At 40.9% G+C, this 23,993-nt stretch overlaps 1 long non-coding RNA gene and 4 other non-coding genes across 5 annotated transcripts in view; all 5 read left to right on the top strand.

Annotated features, from left to right (window-relative positions):
- The first annotated feature begins 408 nt into the window (after positions 1-408).
- LOC138849830 (uncharacterized) overlaps positions 409-23,993 on the top strand; it is a 60,124-nt gene continuing 36,539 nt past the window's right edge. Inside the window, exon 1 of the long non-coding RNA XR_011389046.2 lies at positions 409-695. This is a non-coding gene — a long non-coding RNA (uncharacterized LOC138849830). The remainder of the gene's footprint in view (positions 696-23,993) is intronic.
- On the top strand, positions 768-839 carry TRNAA-AGC (transfer RNA alanine (anticodon AGC)). The gene has a single exon. It is a non-coding gene; the product is annotated as a tRNA-Ala (tRNA).
- Positions 10,964-11,036, top strand: TRNAK-UUU (transfer RNA lysine (anticodon UUU)). The gene has a single exon. It is a non-coding gene; the product is annotated as a tRNA-Lys (tRNA).
- On the top strand, positions 15,798-15,870 carry TRNAK-CUU (transfer RNA lysine (anticodon CUU)). Its single transcript has one exon. It is a non-coding gene; the product is annotated as a tRNA-Lys (tRNA).
- Positions 19,458-19,529, top strand: TRNAA-CGC (transfer RNA alanine (anticodon CGC)). Its single transcript has one exon. It is a non-coding gene; the product is annotated as a tRNA-Ala (tRNA).

Raw genomic sequence — 23,993 nt, 5'->3', positions numbered from 1 at the left:
AAAACCTTAACCGTACAAACACCCACCAAAGGGCTCAACCTGCTGATCCGCCAGGGAAAGGCACCGTGAGTTCCTACCAACCACAGTAACCTGCAACAAAGCAAACCTCCTCTTCTTTGGAACCTGCACTGTGAGGCTACTCGGGTTCTGTTACCAGGGAAAACGCAGGAGAGGCGTGGAGCTCGGGTGCAACCCTATGCAAATACTTCCCTGTCCGAGTAACTCAGGGTTTCCAAGTTCACTGCCCCAGGCTGCGGCTCGTCAAGTCCTCCTGCAGCTGCTTCTTCGGCCTAAAGGAGGTGCTGTGTGCAGGGCGCTCGGAGCCGGCCCCTCTCTCCGGCCCCTCCGTCCTCGCGGCGCTCGGAGCCGGCGACGCAGGCCGCTTCCGCGCTCCCGGAACCGGATTCCGGGCGCTGCGTTTGCCGCAGCCGACGCGCCCATGGCTCGTCACTTCTCGCCCACATTGAGCTGCACACGCGGCTTCCCCCTCACTTCCCGAGCAGCGCTCCTGGTGCCGGTCTTTTTTATCCCCGAGCTCTGCTTAAGGTCAAGGATTTCCGAGTCCATCCTGGGACTGACGGGCGATAGCAGTCCGTGGAGGCCCGAAGTTACGGGACAGCCCAATAGCTGGGTTCAGAACAAACTCGAGTGTTTCCCAAACAGCAGAGTGGAAGAGAGGAGGCTGACGTCTCGGCGTAAGTCTTGGGGAACACAGAGAGAACCGGAGTAACGGTTATATAGCAAATTTGAAGCCACTTTGTACATCTGGGGGTGTAGCTCAGTGGTAGAGCGCGTGCTTAGCATGCACGAGGCCCTGGGTTCGATCCCCAGCACCTCCACTTCCGTTGCTTGGACTCTTTTATCCGCACAGTCAGCCGCAAATGTCACCAACTTTGGGTGCACTGTGCAAGTGGTATTGAAAACTCGCGAAAGTGAGAAAGATAAAAATCGGCCAGTCCCGGGTTGCCGGTGCTCTCTCCCCCCTTCACCGTCAGCTTCTTTCTCGTGAAAGATGGAGCCTGGGGGTTTCCTCTCCATTTTTCCTACTTTCTTACCCTTCCACATCTGGCATGAGATACCGTCTTGCACCCTCTAATTTTAATTGTGATTAAATGCACCTATCGTAAAAGTTACTATCAGCAATTTGGAATGGATAGTTCGGTGGCATTAGGTACATTGATTCATATGGTAGTATAACCATCCATTCCCAACACTTTTTATTTTGCAAAACTAAAACTATACCTTTTAAGCAGTGATTCTCATTCTCACCTTCCCCCAGCCACTGGCAAACACCATTTGTGTTTTTGTCCCTGTAATTGAACTAATCTGTTATTCATACAAAGGGAATCATGTAGTATTTGTCTTTTTGTTATTTCACTTAGAATGATCTCCTCAAGTTTATCCTTGTTGTAGCATATAGCAGAATGGCCTTCCTTTTTTAAGGTTTAACAATATTCCACTCTTAAGTATTTGTCACATTCACGTCTGTGGACACCTGCCTTACCTCCATACTTCAGCTATTGTGAATAATACTGCTGTGAACGCGGGTGTACACGGAGGTCTTACAGACCAGACTCCTTTGTATATATACCCAGATTTACTGGATCTAATGGTCACTGTAATATTTTTAATTTTGGGGGGAAGTCCCCATACTACTTTCCCAGTGGTAATATGTTACGTTCTCATCAAAAGTGCACAGTTTCAGTATCTTCTACATCCTTGTCCATATTTGTCATTTAGTTTTTTTTGAAGAGTAGCCATCCTACCAGGTATGAGGTGGGAACTCACTGCGGATGTGATTGACGGTTCAGTACACCTGGTGACGCCGAGCCTCTTTTCACATACTTGTCCGTCATTTGTATATCGGCTTGGGGAACTGTCTGCTCATGTCCTTCCTCATGTTGGAGTTGCATTTTCTGCTTGTTGTTTGTTGATTTTTAAAGGAATTCTTTATATATTCTAGATATTAAACCCTTATTAAATACACAATTTGCAAATATTTTATCCCTTCTATGGGTTGCTTTTTATTCTACTGATAATGAATTTTGATGCACAAATTTTAAAAAAAGTTCCATGAAGTCTTTAACATTAATTTTGTTATTGTTGCTTTTGCCTTTGGTATCATATTCAAGGAATCCTTGCCAAGTTCAGTGTTATGAAATTTTGTTCTGTTTTCTTCTATGAGTTCTATAGCTTTACATCTTACACATGAGTCATGAATCCATTTTTAGTTGCTTTTTGAGTATGATGTAAGTAATGGTCCAACTTCATTCTTCTGCATATGATTATCTTGTTTTCCCAGCATCATTTGTTGGGAGGATTATCTTTGCCACATTGAATGATCTGGGCATCATTGTTGAAAATCATTGGGTTATGTATGTGGTGGTTTATTTTTGACTATTCTACTCCATTGATTTCTATGTCCATCTTCACAACAGTGCAATAATTTTCATTACTATGGTTTTGTTATGAGTTTTGAAATCGGGAAGTGTGGGTTCTCAGGCTTTGTTCTTTTTCAGGATTTCTTTTTTGGCTAAATGAGGTCCTTTGATATTCTATGTGAACTTTAGGATAGGTTTTTCTATATCTGCAAAAAAAATAACAAAGACATTAGGATTTTGATGGGGATTGCATTAAATCTGTAGACTGCTTTGGGAAGTATTGACATCTTAATATATTAAGTCTTCCATTCCATGAACATGTGATGTCTTCTGTTTAGTTATGTATTTCTTTCAGAAATGTTTTGTAGTTTTCATCAATCTTGTCTTATTTTCTGGCTTGAGTCCTAAGTCTTTTATTCTTTTTTTTTATGGTATATAAAAAAATACATAGAATTGTTTTCTTAATTTTCATTTTGGATTGGTCCTGGTTAGTGTATGAAACTGCAGCTTACTTTTGTGTGTTGATTTTGTGCTGTGATACTTTGCTTATTTGGTATATTTGTTCTAACAGCTTTTGGTTTTTGTGTAATCTTTAAGGTTTTCTGGTATAAGAAAGATCATATCATATGCAAACTGATAAAAATTTTTTCTTCCTTTTCATTTTGGACACTATATTTTTTTCTTTTTCTTTTCTAATTACTCTGGCTAGGACTATCAGTACTAGATCTTAGAGGAAAATATTTCAACTGGTCAGCAGAGAGGATGTTAGCTATAGCTTGTCATATGTGGCCTTTAATGTGTGAAGTTATATTCCTTCTATATCTAATTTGTTGAGAGGTTTTTTTAAATCATGAAAAGGTGTATAATTTTGTCAAATGTTTTTTCCTGCACCAGTTGAAATAATTGTGCATTTTCCCCCTTAATTCTGTTAATGTGATGTATCAGTGTGATTACATCAGTTTTAACATGCTGAACCATCCTTGCACTCCAGGAGCAACCCCTATTTGATCAAGCTATGTAATCCTTCCAATATGCTACTGAATTTGGTTTGCTACAGTTTCTTGAGCATTTTGGCATCAATACTCATAAGGAATATTAGGATGGCGCTGCGGCTCACTAGGCTAATCCTCTGCCTTGCGGCACCGGCACACCGGGTTCTAGTCCCGGTTGGGGTGCTGGATTCTGTCCCCGTTGCCCCTCTTCCAGGCCAGCTCTCTGCTGTGGCCAGGGAGTGCAGTGGAGGATGGCCCGGGTGCTTGGGCCCTGCACCCCATGGAAGACCAGAAGTACCTGGCTCCTGCCATTGGATCAGTGCGGTGCGCCGCATCACGCTGGCTGCGGTGGCCATTGGAGGGTGAACCAACGGCAAAGGAAGACCTTTCTCTCTGTCTCTCTCTCTCACTGTCCACTCTGCCTGTCAAATAAATAAATAAGGGATATTGGTCTGTAATTTTCTTTTCTTGTACTATTTTTGTTTGACTTGGATGGAAGGATAAATATGGCCTTGTATAATGTATTAAGGAGATTCCCTTTCTCTCCAATTGTTTGGAAAGGTTTGAGATCTTTAAAGATTTGTAGAATTTGCTGGTGAAGCTATCAGGGCAAGGCTTTTCTTCAATGGAAGACTTTTTATTACTGATTCAATCTCCTTGCTAGTTATAGATCTATTTAGATTTTCTTTTTTAAAATTTTATTTAATTTTATTTAAGTTATACAAATTTCAGATTTAGGAACATAGTGGGATTTTCTCCTCCCCCCTACTCTCCCTCTCACCCACACTCCAACCCTACCTCCCCCTCCCTCTCAGATTTCCATTCTTAATTTTTGCCATGATCTATTTTCAATATACTTAATGATCATATAGTTAACCTTACTTTAAGTAATGGAGTTCAACAAATAGTATGAAGAAAAAGAAAATAAAACAAAGCAAAACTAAACAAAACACTGTTCTTCAATGGAAGAGACAAGGGCTGTAAACAATCATTGAATCTCAAGGTGTCTGTTTCAGCCCAATACATTACATTTCAGGTATTCCACTCATTACATAAGATCAGGGGAAACATGTGATGTCTGTCTTTTGGGGATTAGCTTATTTCACTTGGTATAATGGATTCCAGTTGCAACCATCTTATTGCAAAAGATAAGATTTCATTTTGTTTTTTTATTTTGAAATTTAAATTTCGGATTTAAATTTAAATTTTAAAGTTTGAAATTTCAATTTTTTAAAATAAAACTTTAAATTTAGTTGATATAATTGCCCACATTTATGGGGTGCTGACTTAAATAGAGGTATGGAGGCACCTGGTTTACAAGCCCTGATTAGGATGATAATTAGCCTTTGTTTCTGGTGCAGTCTCCAGCAGTATTTGGGTAAACACTCCCATGGTTTAGTATCCCAGGCAAAGAAGGGGGAAACTTACAAGAATGGCAATACCAGGGAGAAGTTGTACTACATCTCATCACCCCCTCAAAAAATAGTTGCAAACAGTGGTAAGCAGAGGGTTTTTAATCCCCTGCTTTAAGCCTTATAGAAACCTATATTATCCTGATTCACGCCCTTGTTTTCTATTAGTTCTGGGACTCTGATTCTCAATAGTAATGAGTTGTGGCATCCCTTCTCTTATGATTATTAGGGATTTTGGTTGTTTAAAAATATTTGCCTTCCATACTACAGCCTCTTGAGGGCAAATTTCTTGTTTGTTTAGGAACATAGTGGGATTTCTTGTTAAGCTGAGTAATACTCCTTAGTGTATATATACCATAATTTCTTTATCCAGTCAACGGTTGATGGACATCTGAGTTGATTCCATATCTTAGCTATTGTGAATTGAGCTGCAATGAACATGGGGATACAGATAACTCTTTCATGTGCTGATTTCTTTTGGTTTGGGTAAATTCCCAGGAGTGGGATGGCTGGATCATACAGTAGGTCTATATTCAGATTTCTGAGGTATCTCCATACTGTCTTCCCTAGTGGTTGCACCAGTTTACATTCCCATCAACATTGGATCAGAGAAGACATTTTATATGAGATATATCTTTTTAAAATCTATGGAAACTTAATTTGTGGTGTAACCTATGGTTTATCCTGAAAAATACTCCACCTACACATAAAAACAATGTGTATTTTGTTGTAGTGTAGACTGATTACATATGTCTTAGACTGGCTGATTTATTTTATTGTTCAAATTTCCATCTCCTTATTTGTCTTGTTATATTCCCTATCAAGAGTGGAGTATTGATGCTAATTCCACCTGCTGTTCTAGCAATTTTTGCTTCATATAGTTTGGAACTGTGTAGTAGGTGTCAATATACTTACAATTGCTGTGTTTCTTGTTGTCTCTTTTGTTAACATATAATGTCTTTCTTGGATTTCTTGGCAACCACAAAGGAAAACTTACAGTAAATGCACAAAAGATTAAAAGTAGGAAATCAAAATATATTACTATAGAAAATCACCTAGTTACAAAGGAAAATATGAGAGTAGTGTTTATCTATCAATCACTATCTTAAATATAAATATATTAAATTCTCCAACCAAAATACACAGAGCAACAGAACTGATTCGAAAAAATGAGATCCAACTATATGCTGCCTACAAGAAATTCACTCCCTGTTTAAAGGACACACACAGATAGAAAATTAAGGGATGGGAAAAGATGTTTTGCAAACACAGAAACCACAAAAAAGCAGAGGTAGCATGCTTATATCAGGTAAAATAGACTTTACATAGAACTCTATCAAAGGGACAAAAGTAGTGATTATATTCTTTCAAATATCTGTATCTTTAGCAAACTTTCTCTCTGTGTCAGTGAGTCCTGAGAGGGAAGGTAGTTTGACAGCTTTGCTCAGTCCCTTAACTTTTCTCTGTCTTTCTGTGTTTGCCTTTTTAAAAAAATTTATTTATTTGAAAGTGTGAGTTACAAAGAGGGAGAGACAGAGAGATCCTCCATCTGCTGGTTCACTCCCCACATCAGCCAGGACTGGGCCAAGCTGAAGCCAGGAGCTTCATCCGAGTCTCCCACATGGGAGCAAGGGCCCAAACACTAGGGCCATCTTCTGCTGCCCTTCCCAGACTACAAGCAGGGAGATAGATTGGAAGTGGGAGCAGCCAGAACCTGAACCAATGCCCATATGGGATGCCAGCAGGTGGTAACTTTATCTGCTGTGCCTTTATCCCAATCATTCCCCCAGCCTGGACAAAAAGTCACTTCACTTGAAGTTTACTGAGTTGTGATGTTGTTTTAAAAATGATTTGTAGCCCATGGAAACTTGTGTTCAATTCTCTGAGCAGTCAGAACTGCTCAATCATGTCTGAATCACCCAACAGACAAGGGAAAAGCTTCTCCTGACTTCCTGACCCTACTGCCCCTTTCCCTGCTCATCCACTTCCATCAGCCAATCCAGCACAGTCAAATACCAGATCCAAGAAGACGACATGAAAGAAGTGGAGTCCTAATCTTTCTTGGTTATGTAAGTAACTTAGGGAACATGGACACTTGTCAATGCAGATGCTGAAAACCTAGTTGGAAATCTGAGTGCCAGCTGCTATTATCTGATCTATATAGTTCAGTCTGAGAGGGGGGTTAGGGTTAAAGTCTTAAGGACTCTTGAATTGACACCCGGTTTTGGTCTGGCAGTTATTCTGATTGATTGTAAATTGACCCTCAGTGGAGATCTTCACATGCCATGTGATAGAAAACACACAACCCCACCTACCTAGAGGACTTAAGATCCTGAGAAGTATTAGAAAGTAGTAAGATGAAATTCACTCGCTTCTGTCGCTCCCCCTCTTCATGGAGGAACGACACTAAACCCTGCCTAGGCTTCATATCCGAGTCACGGCACCATTATGTCGCTCCCCCTCTTCGCGGAGGAACGACACAGGACCCTGCGCTGTTCTTTTGTCTGCTCGGCCCTCCCCAGGTTTACTGCTGGTTCTTCCCGGGTTGGCTACTGTCCCTTCCACCTCCGTGGAAGGGCGGTTCCCCCTGCCACTTTCCCCACTTCCTCGGGGGAGCGGCACACTGCCGGCCGGCTCTCTCGGGGGCTGCACAGGTGTTCCTCTTAGATGTTCCTGGTGCATGTTGTCTCTCTCCTCCTTTATAGTCCTCTTCCACCAATCCCAACTCTGCTACCCACACGCCGAGTACGCTGCTCTCCTCCAATCAGGAGCAGGATCAGCTCCTGCAGGTCATCACTCAAGTTGGCGAGAGGCAGCTGCGTAGAAGTTGTTACTCCCTTCTCAGTGCCATATTGTGGGAGAGCAGATGCAGAGAATAAGTCTTAATTCCAGTAACAGTCCAGTCCGAGTTGCTCCCCACACGCTTCTACATTTTTAATTTACTCACTCAAAAAAACAAGTTTCTTGTTTACAGAACTTTAAAATCATGAAGTGGAATACATGAATTAACACCACGATGTAGATGCCTGAGGTAGTGTAGTCAAAGGGGCAGTGTGCACTGTGTGTGGCAATTGGAGGGATGAGAAAATATAAGAGATGACTAAATTTTGTGTGTGTTTCCAAACACAAGCACTGACAGTATAAGAAGAGTTGTAAGTAATTTTTTTTTTGGATGCTAGTTTGTTTAGCAAAAAACAAAACTTCACAAAAAGAAGAAAAGTGTATTGCGTTAGTAGAAACCAACAACAGAATCTCTGTTAAGTCTCACAAAGGCTTCCAGGGTAGGAGAGGGTGGGAATCAGCTACTTCATGGAAAATGAACAAGACTCCATAGACACTGGAGCTTTGCATGTCTTGTTTATCCAACAAACACTGTAATAACCTAGAGCCCCATATCGCCCATTGTGTTGCTTTTGGAATCTCCCATAGAGAAATGACGATTTCCATTCCATGAACACCAATGCTTCTTTTCCTTCTTACTTCATAACTCCATTGGATTATGTATGAAGCCACATGTAAATCAAGGCAGTAGGCAGGGCCATAACTATAAAGTCTCCAGAGAGCACTGGGATCCTGGCCTCTGTGGTTCCCTAAAGAACCCATATTCTGTACATTTTGAGCTTTTTCCAGGGATAGGAAGTAGCTAATACCTAGGGCCTCCAAGACTCTACCCTGCCCCTGGGAGAGGCAGCACACCTCAGACGGTTTCAACCCGATCAGTCTCTGTGGTAACAAGAGTTTCCCATTCCATCACAGCAGGATCTAAATTTATATGGAAACAGAAGATAAAACACTCAGCTGCTAAAGAAAAAGCAGCAAGTGTCTGCAGTTCTGGCACTATTCGAACTTGATGGGTCTGAAATCTTTATGAAAATGTTACGGGTGAAATGGTGGTGGAGAAAATATTATTATCTCAGTTCTTTGTCTCACATGGAAGAAGAATTTCCAAGCAGAAAAGCAGAGAGGTTTTAAGGAAGGATTTATTAGGGTCAGAGACCTCCAGCCAGAGTGGCGTGGAGGGGGCTTCCAAGAGGAAAAAAACCCAAGGAGCTGGTGGTAGTGGGTTTTTTAAGCACGATTTGGGGGGACAAAGAAAGTACAAGGTAGGGACAAAACCCATCAAAAGACCTGATTTGCAATCTTTTATGCTGTCTGGCTTGCTCATGATAAAACAAAAAGCCATTAAAAGGGTGGGATACCTGATTTGTTTTACAGTAAACCGAGAGCTCAGAAGGGTGCAGTCACCACTCCCTTGCTATTCTCATGATAAGATTGGAAGCTCAAAAGAAGTGGGCAGGCAAGCACTTTTTTTTTTTTTTTTAAGATTTATTTTATTTATTTGAATGACAGAGTTACAGAGAGAAGTAGAGATATGGGTGAGGGGTGGATGGGTTAGGGGAGGTCTTCCATCTACTGGTTTACTCCCCAAATGGCCACAATTGGCCAGAGCTGAGCTGATCTGAAGCCAGGAGCCAGGAGCTTCTTCTGGGTCTCCCATGTGGATTTAGGAGTCCAAGGACTTGGGCCATCCTCTGTTGCTTTCACAGGTGCATTAGCAGGGAGCTGGACCAGAACAGGAGCAGCTGGGACTGGAACCAGTGCCCATATGGGATGCTGGGGGTGCAGGCCAGGGCTTTAACCCATTGGGCCCAGGCAGGAATTTTGACCTTGCTAAAGATAACTTTTGGGAGAAAACAAGCATTCTGCACCCCAAACTTCCACTGGGAACACTCTGACTGCCTATTAACCCATCTGACTCCTCACAAAATAACTTTACAAAGATGTCTGCTGAACACGGTGATAGCTGAGTCTGGAATTCCGCAGAGCGGGAAATCTGGAGAACTGGATTTTCCTGTGACTGTGGACAGGAAGGCCCCTGGGGAGAGAGTAACATAAAGACTTGAAAGGATTTATTATAATTGGGGATTTTAGAGCCTCAAATGTATTTCCTGAAAACAAAAGAAAACCTTGCCTTTTGGCTGACTTTGGATCCTAGGATTCTTGTTTCTCCTGGAGCCGTCTTCCTGTTCCCGTCTGTCTGCTCCACAGCCGCCTCGCCCGTGGACACATCCATTCCATCACTAGGGAAGCTCACAGGAATGGGGGCATTTGCCTGAGATTTCGGATTCCTTCCTTTCCCCGACTTCCTCCTCATCTGCAAAGCTGCTCAAAGAATGAGCAAGGGAACGTGAAATGATTCCAAGAAGACAATTCAGATGCTGCCTGGGGGAAGTTTAGATCCTTTTGGAAGAGATAAGACAGAAGGAAAGAATTCACAAAACTTGGCGTGAAACAGACTTGTGTGTACGTGCAGCAATGTTGAACAGTGCTACCGCTGGGTCCTGCGCTGCTCCTCCCATCACTGAAGTTCTAATTTGAAAGACGGAAGGCAGGATAGGGAGGAAGAAGAATGCCAGCATCAGCCACATAGCCTCTCTCAGCCTCTTGGCACTTCCTGCCTTGCACCATTATTTTGCGTGATAGACCAGACGGGAGTTTTGGATGAAGATCGAAAGCACAGTGTAGGAGGGGTTGAATAGTCATTTATTCCATTAGAAACTCCCCAGATCTTGTCTCTAGAGGTTAGGAGCCTTGAACCTTGATGGAGTGGACTGGGGTATTGGGAAGACCTCAACCGGGAGAAGGGTAAAGCAATGAGTGACAGGGGAGAGGATGAGGTGATGTCGGGGCTAGCAAAGTAGGGCTAAGGGACTGGATGTGGATGGAAGAGCAGATAGGATGGGTCTGAGCGTGGCATCATTTCTCTGCCCTCTAGGTATGAGGAAATACTGGAGTCCCACGTGTTTGAAGGAAAGTGGGCAGAGAACTTTTATCCCCTAGGAATATGCACTCTTTTTCACATGAACTGTTAGTTTTTGAGGGCATCTTGGTGCGTTTCTCATATCTGAGCATTTGTGCAGTGTGCCCAAGTCACTGGGTTGTTGTCTGAGGCGTGGTGGTGGCTGGTATTGATGACTTTACAGTCACATGAAACCAAATGGTTCTGTTGAGAGCAGGCTGGTGAGTGCAGAAATGTGACTGACCAACTGCTTTTGACTTGAATATGTGAGATATGTATGCAAGGAATCTGTTTTTAACCCATTACCTTGTACTGGAAAAAAGTTGACAATAACAAAATACAGTCATCTTACTATGCAGTGATATACACACTTTGTGGGCCTGGATAGCTCAGTTGGTAGAGCATCAGACTTTTAATCTGAGGGTCCAGGGTTCAAGTCCCTGTTCAGGCGCGACCAATGTCTTTTCTTCCTCCGTGACTGAAGGACTACATTGGAGGTTCCAGATACTGGCTTTTGTCTGGGGAGGTAAGTTTAATAAACCAAACTTCCTTGAAAAGGGAAATCATGAACCTGGTCCCTTGTTAAGGCACAAGGGAAAGAATGCTCTTTGCTTAATGGTAGTGCGCTTTGCTTTTGCTATAAACAGTCATAAGACTGGGATGGGGCCAAAAAGGAGGAAGAGCCTGGATTTGAGCATGATTCATAGATGCCTAGAAATTTAAGATGAAGTCTTGTGGAAGTATTTGGCAAACAGTCTCATAAGCCCTGAGACAGCAGGAATCTATGACTGGGATTATTGATTCCGTGCTACAGAGGAGACAGACAGCAGGTAAAGTGAGAATTGAAAGGATTCATTGTGATTTGAAGATTGAGAGCTCATTACTGGTATCTGTAGAAATTTTTATAGCAAACTAAAGTAATCTTGGCTCTGGATTCATTTTGGATATGTTGCTGAACTTTCCCACAAATCCAAGGAAGGACTTAGATATCCGGATGAGGTGATTGCCATCTGCTCTGCCCTCATGAGACTTTTTCATGGTCATAAGAATCTCATGAAGTAGTGTTTAGATTTGGGAGGACCCCGTTTGTCTGACAGAGCTTGTCTTCCTGCTTTGCCAAAAGGTTCATCAGACTGTTAGAATGTGAGACTAGGGAGCAGAAAAGAGACGGGTCTCACTAAGGGAGAGATTTAAGGTGCTATCACATGCAAAGAGCTGCAGGCATCTATGTGTGGAGTGGGAGGATGGGGCTGGTTTAACTTGGCTCTGTCTTGGTGTAAAGCACATCTAATGTGATATCCTGTGCCCCTGGTAAATCATTACTTTATTGCAACTGGAGCAAATTCCATTCCAAGAGCACATTTCTGAATTTCTGATGTGGAATATTTTTCTCCTTGTTTGACTACAGCTGTCCCTCAAACATTATTTCATGAACTTCTGCGACAACATCTTATCTAAGTGGATACTCCAAAAAGTTCGTGGGAAAATGGCATTAGAAGATAAGTTTATTTTGGTGAAAGGTTTTTGAAATCCACATGTAGTTTTTCCATAATACATTTTTATGAGTTTTTGAAGATCCTTCATATTCAATAGAAAGTTGTGGCATTAACTCTTCAGTTACAGAATTTTCTGAGGAACCCAACATTTTGTTCAGAAAACAAAAACATGCCCAGGCCTAATACATTGTCTTAAAAAAAAAAAAAACCCAAAACATATTAATCAACTCATCTAGGTCCTGAGGCAAAATAGAAGCCAATGGAGGGCATGTTAGAACATCACAGAAGCCATGCTGGAGGATCATTCAAGGTTGTCGGAATGTCATTGCACACACCATGCATAACATCCTTTGATATCACAAAAACCCTTTTACATACATCACCCTGTTCCAAGATATGCAAAGGGTAAAGACATATTTTCTAAAATTTGCCCTGTGTCACCACCTTTTAAATGGTATTAAGTTACAGACTGATTATTAAACTGCAAATCTTGAGCTCTTGTCTCATATCCTACTCAATCCAGACTTATACAATTTAATGGTTCTCTTTTATTTTATATTTTATGTTAGGTACAACAGACACATACTTCCATGAGAAACAGGATAAATATAATGTAATTATTTTATTTTCATACATTTTGCTTGAGCATTTTCAATTCAGGCCCATTGGAGGCACGCAATGCTTATTTGTTTAATGTCCCAGCTTTCAGAATGGGATGCCTTTTCATGCCTTTTCATGGCCATCCTGCTCCAAGATTGTTCTGTTTATTTTATGTTGCAGGAAGTGGAAGGATAACTTTTATATTTCCTTAACAGCCCAGCTTTCTCAAGAAGGAAGAAGGAAGCTCCATATAAGAATAAAGAGTTCACTGGGACAAACTTATATAAGGAATCCCAGACTAGGACCAACAGACATCTGGTTAGAAGTTGTAACAAGAATCCATCCTCCACCTACGTTCGGTGTAGAGCCCGACTAGGAGCTTGGTTTATAACACGCCTTTACTTGTGCTTCCAAAGCTAACTGTTCAGGCCTCAGGTTGGTCTTCCCGACTTAATGTGGAATACCTGCTAATGCACGTAAGCTTTCCTAATGGAGGAGCATCTACAGCAGCAGGTGATCCATATCCTGCAGGGTTGGAAGTAGAGGTCAGAATGGAGGGGAAAACTCAAGGCGGTACTAGTGTGGTTTCACTATCACACAATCTTTGTTTCCTTACTGGATTTTTTTAAGAAAATATTTTAGAACCTGTGTCCTACTTACTTACCATTCAAAGAAACTAAATTTGCTAATATTAGCAAATCTATATTATAAAATATACATTCAATCTATAGTATAACATATAGCATATACATAAATTACATAGGTACACACACATACACACATCATCACTCGTTAGGAGATATCATTCATCCGTGTATTTTCCTATGCTTTATCTAACTTCATTTTCCCCCAAGGCTGTAATGCCCCCAAACTGAGAATTCATTCATTCTAATGACAGTCAAGAAAACACTGGACTCAAAACTGAATTCAAATTTTGTCTTACTTTAGAAACTACACTGTACAATATTTTATAGCACAATAATTGATGCTAATACTCGCTTCTTGCAGTTGGTATTCATTTCCAGTGTAAACACATGCTCTCTTTGGAATATAGCAAAGAAAAAAATTTTCTGTTATTTTTGTTTTTATTTATATTTATTTACTTGAAAGAGAAAGAGAGCGAGAGATGAGAGAGAGCAAGTGAGATTTTGCATCCACTGGTTTACTCCCAAATGACAGCAACATATAGGGCTGCAACAGGCTGAAGCCAGGAGCCAAGAACTCCATCCAGGTCTCCCACATGGGGAGCAGGTACCCAATACTTGGGCCACCCTCTGCTGCCCTTCAGTGTACACATGAGCAGAAAGCTGGATTGGAAATGGAGCAAGACTCGATCCTAGGCGGTCCAACATGGGATATGGGTGTTTCAAGCAGTGGCTTAACCTGCTATGCTGCAATGCATGCCCCAGGACAATTTCTTCAACACAATAAGCTATGTATATTTATATAAGATCAGAATTACATTTATGTCAGAACATAAATGATAGCATCGTTTCTTAAGAAAGAAATAAAAGGAACAAAAAACATGTAAAGGAAAGTTCATACAAAGGTTACAGAGGAAATGAATACATACAAGATGTTAGTTATCTGTTGCTACACAATAAACTACCCCATCTGTTTATTCACATGACCATGTAACAGAGCTGTACATTAAAACTAGATTGATTATGAAACAAAATTTGCCATCAGCTGATAATAGTGCCTCTGGCTTTATTCTTTTTGTTCAAGGTTGCCTTGAACAGGGTTTTCAGTGTTTCCATATGAATTATGGAGTTGCTTTTTCCAGTTCTGTGAAGACTGTCACTGGTATTTTCATGAGGATTTCCTTGCATCTATAAATCACTTTGGGGAATATGGATATTTTGACATTATTCATTATTTTTATCCATGAATGTGAAAAATCTGTTTACCATCTGCAATGTCTTTCATTAGCATTTTATAATTTCCATTCCAGAGTTCTTTCACATCCTTGGTTACATTTATTCCAAGTTTGTGTGTGTGTGTGTGGTGGGGGGGTTTTGGATAGCTATTGAGAATGGGATTGCACTTAGAATTTCTTCCTCAGTGAATTTATTAGTGGTTCATAAGAATACTACTACTGATTTTGGTGTTTTTTGCTTGTTTGTTTGTTTTTGCTGGGAAAGCAGCGGAAGATGGCCCAAGTGCTCTGGCTCCTGCACCCATGTGGGAGACCTGGATGGAGTTCCAGGCTCCTGGCTTCTGCCTGGTCAACCTCAGTTACTGTGACCAATAGAATAGATGGGAGATTTCTGTCTGTCTCTCTCCCTCTCGCTGTAATTCTGTCTTTCCAGTAAGTAAATCAATCTCTTTTTTTTTTTCTTTTAAACGAATACTATTGCTTTTTTTTAATCCTATAATTTTACTAAATTGGATTATCAGTTCCAGCAGTCTCATGGTGGAATCTTTCAGTATCTCTCTATACACAATTATGTCATCTGAAACAGGGATAATTTGATTGAATGACTTTTGTTTCTTTTCTTGCACAAAGGTTCTGGCTAAAACTTCCAGTACTACATTGAATAAGACTGGTGAGAGTGGACAGTCAAGTCTGGTTTTCAGATCTTAGATGAAATGCTTTCGTCTTTTCCCTATTTGATCTGATGTTGGGTATGGATTGTCGTATATGACCTTTATTATGTTATACATTATACATTATACAGGTTATGTTCCTTCTATGCCTAGTTTGTTCAAGGTTCTCATCATGAGTGAATGCTGAATTTTAATGAATGCTTTTTCTGCATCTTTGAGAGGATCATATGATTTTTTTTCTTCATTCTGTTGATGTGGTGTATGGTGCCTTTTGTTACTTTAACTAAAGTACCCAACATGAGCTTCTTGGGAAAGAAAAGGTTCATTTTAGCTTACAGTTTGGAGGTTACAGTTCTGGATAATTGGCCCCACAGTGCGTGTCTATGGAGACAGGTCATGGTGGGCGCAGAAGAGCAATTACATGGAGAGCCAGTAAACAGAGCGAGCTAGTCAGAACTTAAACCAACCCTCTCACTAGATCCACCCTCCAAGGGCGTGCCACCAACACCCTTACACCACAGTTAGACCAAGTCTCCATTCATGTCCATCCACCTTGCTTGACAGGTGCCCGGCTAGCTCAGTCGGTAGAGCATGAGACTCTTAATCTCAGGGTCGTGGGTTCGAGCCCCACGTTGGGCGCAAGGGCTTACTTTTAGCCTTCAATTCAGATATGGCTGTACTTAACCAATGATTCCTCTTTCCTGTCTTGGAAAAACACATCAATTACCACTATAAAGATGCCAGAGTTTAAACATCTATTTGAGTTTTGGGGACACAAGTCCTACTCTACCCATAACATGTGATTTTGGAATTAAGGCAATGCTGGCCTTCATAGAGTGTTTGAAAATAATTGGTGTTAGTTCATAAAAGTTTGTTAGAATTCAAGAGTAAAGCCATCTGGTCCCGAGCTTTTCTTTCTTAGGACACTTTTATTTTTTCCCTGATTCAATCTCATTACTCGTTTTTGGTCTGTTCATGTTTTCTATTTCTTCATGGTTCAATTTTGGTAAGTTATATATGAATTTGGAAATTTATCCATTTCTTCTGTTTTCCAGTTTGTTGGAGTATAGTTGTTTATAGTAGTTCCTAATGATCTTTTGTATTTCTGTAGAATCAGTTGCAATAACTTCTTTATCTCACTGATTTTATTTATTCAAGTCTTTTTTCCCTTAGTCTTGCTAATGGTTTATCAATTTTGTTCATCTTTTCAAAAAATATCTTCATCTTGTTGATCTTTTTTTTTAGTTTCCGTTTCACTTATATCTGTTCTGATCTTTATTTCTTTCATTCTACTTAAAGTTTGGTTTGTTCTTGTGATGCATTGTTAGGTTGTTTATTTGTTATATTTCTATTTTTGGATGTAGATACTTATTACTATAAACTTATCTCTTAGTACTGCTTTTGTTATATCCCGTAATTTCTGGTACATTGATATTTTTAATAGTTTTGAAGCCTTTAACATTTCCCTTTTTATTTCTTAAACTTTTATTCAGGAGTATGTTGGTCAGTCTTCATGTATTTGCATGGTTTCTGGAAGTCTTTTCATTGTTGATTAATAGTTTTCTTTCACTGTGGTCAGAAAAATGCATGATATGATTTCCATTGTTTTGACTTTTTTAAAAAGATGTTTATTTTTTAACAGACTTAATATAGTTTTTTTAAACTTAATATAGTTTTAGTTTTTGACAGACTCAGTATAGTTTGCAGATACAATTCCAAGCATATAATGATATTCTCCTCCCTCCCTCTCTCACATTCTATCCCTCCCACCGTGTCTGCCTCTCCCTTTCTTTCCTTTTTTAGTTTTGAGATAGCATATTTTAAATTAATGTTACAGTAAAAAGGCTTAATGCTTCACTGAATAAGAAGCTTAACAAGGAAAAGCTGTTTTTACTTCTTTTTTTTTTCTTTTTTTTATTTAGTAAATATAAATTTCCAAAGTACAGTTTATGGATTACATTGGCTCCTCCCCCCCATAATTTCCCTCCCACTCACACCCCTCCCTGTTTTTACTTCTTTAAGCCTTGTTTTGTCTGTCCTATAGAATGTTCCACATACTGATGAAAAGAGTATAGTCTACAGTTGTTGGATGGAATATTCTTTAAATGTCTATGAGGTTCATCTGGTCTATAGTGTAGTTTAACTATAATGTTTCTTTACTGATTTTTTTTTGCCTGAATGATATGCCCGTTGATGAAAGTGGGGTGTTGAAGTCCCTTACTATGATTGTATTACAGATTATCTCTTGCAGACATAACAATGTTTATTTTTCTAAAATTGGGTGTTCTGACATTAGATGTATATACATTTACAATTACAATGGTTGTATCTTCTTGTTGAACAGATTTTTCTATATTTTGGTAAATGGAACTTTTATTACCTACAAATTATGTGTAAATGCCTATGGAACAGGTTTTGTTAGGATAAGCCTATTTTGACACACAGCACAATTCAAAGGTGAAAAACTAAGTTTTTTTTTTTTTTATAAAGAAAAACCTTACAAATCATGAAGCATTTTTCACACAAAATAAACTGAACCCTAGTTTTGTATCAGGGGCTGCTGGTTTGATTTAATTCTATCACACACTAAGGTTTGCCACAATGGTTAAGGAAACGTGGAGGCAGGCTAACAAATGTCACTAACACAACAGTGCATTTCAGTTTGAGTGCAGTTGCTGTTGATAACCTGACCAGGTGACAAAAATACCATCGCAGACACCTTAGTTCACCTTCTCTGTTCTTCCCTGTCCCCAGCATCTCCACTCTCCACAACGTGGTTGGTCTTTTTCTTCATCCCACCTCGGGGAGATAACTTGATGCCACAGGAAATCACTTGCTTCTTCCCAGTGTTTTCCAAGGTCTCAGGAAATCCCACCCTCCATGCGGGTGATATCGTGCTCACCAAGAGAACGGGCTGTCGGTTCCCTGGCAAGGCGAGTCACTCATTGATTTTGCTGAAGCCACGCTTAGAAACATGCGCACTTACTGACTTCTGAATCCCACACCCCCGGTCAATATAGGGCTCCACCATCCTCAGCATGGTAATCTAAGTTTTGTTGAGCTTAACAAAATTGCCATTGAAGATGTGGTGTAGGCCAAGAAGCTGCAAACTTTTCAGACTTTGGGTCTCACGTGACTGATACCTCTGCTCCGGATGACAAATGCCAGCTTGGGTTCTGCAGGTACGTAGAAGTTGCCAGGCTGTGCTGCCATCCCCATCATTCGAATTTCAGTTCTGCCTGTATTCCTCGTGAAAGCGCTTAGCTTTTGCATGGATCAGTTTCCTCTTTGCCTTTCCAAGTGTCTTTTGGGCAAACTTCTGTCTCAGGTGCTTGATCTTCAGCTTTGTGAAGTTCCTCCGCTGTTTCTTAAGGATTTCTGGCACCGCAGGAGCCTTCTTCTCTCCCACACCCTCCATGGTTCCAACCAGAAAAGAGCTGAATGGATTATCCGTAACTACGTAGAGACTATTCCCTATTGGACAGCTTCTGAAGCAAGAGACAAAGACCGTTGTGCCCCCGGCTGCAGAAGGCGGATCTGAGGGCTGCGAACCGCGTTCCATGGAGCTCGGCCAGTGCAAATCCCAGCTAAGGCAGGTCCTCCAGGTTCATTCACTCAGCCCTGGGCAGGCAGACGCAGAGCCGGAAGACAGGAAAGAGAGGCTGACGCGAGTGTTAGGGCAAGGCAGACAGAAACACGCGCACCTTCTTAAACGTGGGAGCCTTTGAGAAGCCGAAGTTTACATAGAGCTGCTGCAGTGTCGGGTGGGTTACATGGTCTGCGCAGGCCGAGCCGCTGCCTGTGGGGACAAAGACCGGGGCAGGATTTTCCCATTTTCGTCTATCTGGTCCGCTTCTTCTCAGAGCGGGGTAGGTGGAAGCGGCAGCCCGTGCCATCTGCTCAGCTGCAAAGAATTTGGGTTGTATTTTTCTATGAACCTGCGGCTAGCAGAAAAGCAATTTCTAAGTCCTGAAGAAACTCCCTTGATTCTTTGCGACTGGGCTTCGACTTAGACAACAGAAGTATCAAGTGGGCTAGAGATGCTAAAATTGTGCTGCTGCTCCCCAGCGTGCCCCGGAGGGAGGCCACGTGGGCGTAAGCCGACGGGGCCCTCAGGTGCCCTTGGTCCTCACAGCCTGCCGCCCCCTAGTCCAACCCGGATAACGACACAAACTGCTCCGCGCTTTTAACAGGCCAGAAATCCTGCCCCGCTATTTATAGTATCAGGGGATGTAGCTCAGTGGTAGAGCGCATGCTTCGCATGTATGAGGCCCCGGGTTCGAGCCCCGGCATCTCCACTTTATTTGTTTCCTTGGTCTTAGAGCTTTTGAGTAAAATGTTTCGGTCCTTTCCCATTTCTTTTAGTGATCATTTCCTTTAAATCGAACCATTTCTTAAGCTTCATGTGTATTTCTCTCTAATCTACCGCCACATCTCCTGCTTCCTGGGAACTTCCCTGTCTAAGTGTTTTGTTCACTGAGCAGCACAAAGCCAAAGGGACGATTCAGAAGTAAATTTGTCCTACGATTGCGTCCAAGAAGAGGGAGTCCAGCTGCATTTCGAGAATGATTTATGCCTAATTAAATGACACCCTATCCACTCCCACGCTTCCAGTGGAACACAATGGGAAAAAATAACAAGTCTGTTAGTAATTTGATGTTGAGAGTGATAGGAGAGGAAGAAGTAGCGCTGTTTAGTATCCAGGTGGGAGCTGCATCACAGTACTTGAGGGTCCACCTTGGGACCCTTCCAGGAATTTCTTCATGTGCTTTAATTTTAATCCAGTCACCATTTTATCTCTCCTGCATCTTTGGCTTTCTTCAAGGTTTCAGTGCAGGAGAGCTGGTCCTAGCCCAGCACAGGAAGTTTAGGGGAGTAGTGAGGGTAGAAATATCCTGTGGAAATGGAGGGTAGGCTTGCCTGGGAAGCCAGACAAGGTGGCCTAACAGTGTGGAGAACACAATTACGGTGGCATTCTGGGTAACTGAAACTGCTGGTTCACTCCTTCAGATGGTTGCGGTTGCAGGGGCTGGGCCAGATCAAAGCCAGGAGGTGCAGGGGCCTAAACTCTTGGGCCATCTTCTGCTGCTTTCCCAGGTGTGTTAACAGGGAGCTAGATTGGAAACAGGGCATCCGGGACTCAAACCGGCTCCCTGATGGGATGCTGGCACTGCAGTGGTGGCTTAACTAACTCACTACGCCACAACACTGGTCCCTAGACTCATAATTTTTGAGCTTCAGCCACAGTGGCCTTTTTTGTAATTGTTGAACCAACAATAGTCATTCTTCCCTTAGGGCTTATTACCTTATCTTTTCCTTCTCCTTGGAATGTGCCATTTCCTTATCTTTATTTGAGGACGTCTAATCATTAGGATCTTCAATCCATGCTCCTAGAGGTCTTCATCTCTCCCTGGCACTTCCAGTTCAGGGGAACACTCTTCCCAGGACCTGAGACTGCCTTCAGGACATAATGGCACAGTATGAACCTAGTCATTTGACCCAAGTCTTGGTGCCAACTTTTAGGAAAAGATAAGGATGCCTAGTGCATGGAATGAACATGCCTCCAAAATACATCTACTACAAACTCCCCCTCTTGCTTCTTGAAACAACTCACATCATCAGTATTCTCAGCACTCTGTAAGGTCCTGCTTTTTGCTCTCCTAAATAAAGAAATTTGGTCAACCCAATCTATTATTTTCAGTAATTTTGTTAAAGGGAGCTCACCTTTCTCTCATTACCAAAGAATATAACAACATAGAAACAATTATTTAAACTTATTTTTTCAAAATCTGTGTAGTACATGGATTCCTTTTTAAGAATTTCTAAGTTGTTGCTTTTCAGATTTGCTAAGTGCTATGGTTTGGATGTTGAATGTCCCCCAAAGGTCCATAAATTAAAGGTTTGATCCCCAGAGTCATGCTACTGGCAGGTCGTGAAATATTTAGGTGAGGTCTAGTGAGTCACCAGGGTATGCCCTCACAAGGTGTTTCTCATGAGGGAGTTGTTATAAAAGCCTAAGTTTGGGCCCATCCGTTCTCTGCTTCCTGGCTTATCTCGTGACCCTTCTTCCATACGTGCTTTGCAACCTGCTATGAGGTCTTCGCCAGAGTCTGTGCCATGTTATTTACACTTTCAGCCTTCAAAACTGTGAACTAAATAAGCTCTCTTTTCATGTCCCTGGTATTACGTTGTAGTAATGAAATTCTGACAAGTACATTAGGTGACAGTGTGCCCACAGTTAATAATACTGAAAGATTTGTCAAAGAACAGAACTCAAGTTAAGTGTGCTTACCACACATACACACAAAAGGGGAGGCAAGAGACAACTTTGGGAGGTGATGGAGATGTTTACTGCTTTGATTCTGATAATGATTTCATGGGTGTATGTCTATCTTCAAATCCATGAAATTATACGCCTTAGATGTATGCAGTTTTTTGTAAATCAATTTCACCTCATTTAATACTTTAGAAAAAAAACCCTACTAATAGAAAAAATTAAAGTAAATAGAAACTTTTTAGGCAGAATGAGAGTGATTTTCATCAAATTCTCCACAGCTTAGGCAAGACCTTAGTACTCTGCCTAATATCTCTCTAATATATTTTACAGTCTTGCTGGTGAATTTAGCCCTGTGTGCTCAGTACTATTATTTTAATTCTTGCAGATTGTCCCCCCACCCCCAGCCTTGGGTAGCATCCTCATATGTGTAGTGGTGAATACTGGAAGGGAAGCCTCTGTCGATCTCCTGGGTCTACCCTCTGTACAACCCGCTGTCTTTGGTAGTTTATCTTATGGCCGTTTAGTGCCTTGGTCTCCCAAGACTCAGCTTGGTAATCTAGACACAGAGAGTTCACAGGCCATACCTGTTATATGAGTCAGGGTTTTCCACAGCAACAGAATCTCCCCCTGCACCCATCCCCCTGTCTGTTTCTCTCTGAGAGATTGAGATTTATTTTAAGAAATTGACTCAAGTACTTGTGGTTACTGAAGTTTGTAGAGCTTCAGGCTGGAGGTTCATCAGGTGTTCATGTTGCAGTCTTGAGTCCACATGCAGTCTGTAAGTAGAATTGTTTCTTTTTCCCTTTGTCTTAAGGCCTTCAACTGCTTGGGTGAGGCCCACCAACCTTGTGAAAGGTAATTTGCTTTACCCAAAGTCTGCTAATTTAGAAGTTAATCACATCTAAAAAATATATTCACAACAATGGTTAGACTGGCTTCCAACTAAGCAACTGGGCATTTCAACTGAGCCTAGTTGACATGCAAAATTAACTGTAACACATGTGCCAGCATTTCTTAAGAGAGTAAGCTAAGACAATTGTTGTGGTAATCTTGTTTGTAATTTTTGAGATCACTATCCTTTATTGCCTACTGGCCAAAGTTTTGAAAACCATTGCTTCACATAGCTTGCCTTTTTGGAGGCTTTGGTCGATTCAGAGTTGGTAGTAATTCTGGTACTTGTTACTCTATGTTTACAAGAAGTTTCCACGACCCTCACTTACCAGCTTTAAATTTTTAAGTGAATCATGTTGGAACAAACAATAAGATACAATTATGTCCCCCAAAATATCTTGTTTCCATGCATTCTTGTCTGGGTCTTTTGTAAGATTTGCCACTTATCTTCTGAGTAGGTACTAGGGCATAGAGTAGTCCATGGCTAACTATGAAAATGTCAGAACTTGGAAAGGTACTTAGGACTACTACTTCTATGTTCCTGTTAGTAATAAGAAAACTTTTCTGAAAGAATTAGAATTATTATATTCTTTTTCTTGTTTTAATCTTCTAAAGTGTTGAATTAGATAAATGTATTTTATAATACTCATTGACACATGTATTTCTTCAATCCTTAAATTTATATTTAATGATTAATGTTGATCAATTGATTTAATTGTATATCCTATAATAATACACTATTTATAATTAAATCTTTATTATATTTAGGGATTAAGTATTGATTAAGTTAAATTAATTCTTTAATGTTTTGGTAAGTTTAGGCTACCAAAACAGGATGTCATAGACTGGGTGGCTTAGACAACAATTTACTTCTCATAGATCTAGAGACTAGAAATCCAAGATCAGATAACTTTCTATACCCAAAAGTGTGATCAAGTTCGGTTGGAAGACATTTTCCTGGTTTACAGATGGAAATCTTGTTGCCTCAGAAGGCAGAGAAGCAGGGTGCTGGCCTTCTTCCTCTTACAACCACACTTTCCCCATCAAGGGCTCCACCCTCATGATCTATTACTTTCCCAAGGTGCCATCTTCTCATACCATCACACAAGGGGTTAGGGCTTCTATATATGAATTTGGAGTGGGGGGAAGAACAAACAGGTAGCTCTTAATAACCCTTTCCACAATGATATGTTTTTAAATATTTTAATTTTTATTGGCTAACTTATGATTAGGCCTGTATGTTCATTGGTGAAATGGTACTGTATTTTTCTTTCTTATATGATTTCCAGATACAAAGTTATTTCTCTCTGTTTAAAATTCTTTTGAAAGTAATATAACTTTGCATCCGGTTCTCTACAAACTGTTCTCATAGGCCATATTCCTTGAAAATCAAACAGCAATGCTAGAATAAGATGTCTGGCTTTCTTCTCCTATTTCTTTTTTATCTTGTAAAAAGTCTAAAGTCATATAGGCAGACTATCCATTACTCCTTAACTACCGGATGGTCGTAAGTCCACTGTTGAAACAGTCACTGGCAAAGGAAATGGAAAAAGTATGATTAGCTTGATCATAAACTATTTATACAGTCTGCTTT

The sequence above is a fragment of the Oryctolagus cuniculus genome, chromosome 5 (assembly GCF_051225735.1).
Source record: "Oryctolagus cuniculus isolate XC-2025 breed Fujian yellow rabbit chromosome 5, ASM5122573v1, whole genome shotgun sequence".
Taxonomy (NCBI): domain Eukaryota; kingdom Metazoa; phylum Chordata; class Mammalia; order Lagomorpha; family Leporidae; genus Oryctolagus; species Oryctolagus cuniculus.
This window is presented reverse-complemented; position numbering and strand designations above follow the sequence as displayed.